We start from the raw sequence: 1850 nt of genomic DNA on the forward strand, positions 1-1850 counted from the left end.
CCTCATAAAAGAGACCCCAGAGTTCCCTCACTCCTTCGCCGTGTGAGGACACAGCAGGAAGGCGGCCGCCCGCAACCTGGAAGAGGACCCTAGCAGAACCCGACCATGCTGGCGCCCTGGCCTCAGGCTTCCAGCCTCCTGAATGTGAGAGACGTGAGCTATGCGGTCTGTGGTGTTTTGGTATAGCAGCCCAACAGACGAAGACAGTGGCTAGGGACGGAGACTAAGCTGGAGGGCACAAGCCAGTAGGAAGGAAAAGGCTGAAGCCCCAAACAGAGCAGGGTCCCTGAGGACAAGAAGATGACCTCCAGGGCGAGAGGGGCTGAGGGCAGGGGCACAGGTGTAGACAGCTACAGAAGGCCTGCGTGCCTGGTGGCCCACTGCCTTACACCGGGAACACATCCAGCGGGGCTCCACCCAGTGCTGGAAAAGCCAACAGTACACCCTTTACTGAAGGCCTACTGTGTGTCAGGCACAGAGCCAAGGAATTCACACTCCTGGTCTCATCTGAGCTCTACCACATTGCTGTGAGGGAGGTGCCACCACTATTTCCCCACTTCAAGATGACAACTCTGTGGTCTGTGACCCGTCCACACTCACACAGCTAAAAGCAGTGCAGTGAAATAACCCAGGCCATACGATGCCAATCTGTTACTCCATGACGCTGCATTATTCCCCATTTCCCCCTTGTTTCAAGAGAGTTCATGATTACTTGTTGAAGCCTTCTTCTGACCGTATACTAACATTAAAAAAAAAATGAGTGTGTGCAAAATCTGGTGAAATCCATGTAAGGTCTGTAGTCTATTGATTGTAATCTGTCAGTGTCAAATTCCCAGACTCCAGGATACAGTAATTTGGTTGTTCTAGTTATGGAAGATTTTACAATTGTAGGGAGCTGGGCAATGGGTACATGGTACCTCTTTCTACTATTTTTTGACAGTCTATAAATATAAATATTCCAAAATAAAAAATTTCTTTTTAAAAATAATCATTGGATCCAGAGCTGAAAGGACCCAGTGGGTCACACTGGGTGATTAACTCCTTTTTTTTTTTTTTTGAGGTAGATCAGCCCTGAGCTAACATCTGCTGCCAATCCTCCTCTTTTTGCTGAGGAAGACTGGCCCTGAGCTAACATCCGTGCCCATCTTCCTCTACTTTATATGTGGGACGCCTGCCACAGCATGGCTTGATGAGCAGTGTGTAGGTCCGCGCCTGGGATGTGAACTGGCAAACCCCAGGCCGCCAAAACAGAACATGCGAACTTAACTGCTATGCCATGGGGCCAGTCCCAATTCCTCCTTTTTTTACAAGAAAACTGAGCCTTGGAGAATCTTGTTCAGGGGGAGGCCTCACTCGAACTCAGGCTCTCCCCTCCTCCCAGCCCAGAACGTTTCCGTCTCAGCTGCCTTCTCCTCCTGCTCACACTTCCACACCCGTTTCCCTCCCCACAGCAGTCTCCCTCCTTCCTCTCGACACCTTCTACACTTCCTCCTCCCCCACCTCTTGCCAAGCAGTGGGAACAACCAGCAAATGGCTATTTTGGTTTGCTCACTACAGCACACATTGGGCCATCCGAGCATTCTGCTGGGATTGGCGCTCCACGGCTCCCCCCAGGGTTTGTCCTTTGGCCCCACTTGTCGTCTTTCATTCCATTAGAACCTTCAGAATCCTTAAGAAGTGACAGATCAGAAGGAATTCTGATGTCATTACGCTTGGAAAGGTCCCAGGTTCAGGTGTGTTTTTATCTTGTTCCCTGGGATTTGCTGGATCACTTGCCCAAGTGTAACCACCATATGTCAGTTCTCACAAAAATCGATTTACAAAATTATCCAACAAAATACAAACACTCA

The sequence above is a fragment of the Equus caballus genome, chromosome 3, assembly GCF_041296265.1.
Source record: "Equus caballus isolate H_3958 breed thoroughbred chromosome 3, TB-T2T, whole genome shotgun sequence".
NCBI classification, from domain to species: Eukaryota; Metazoa; Chordata; class Mammalia; order Perissodactyla; family Equidae; genus Equus; species Equus caballus.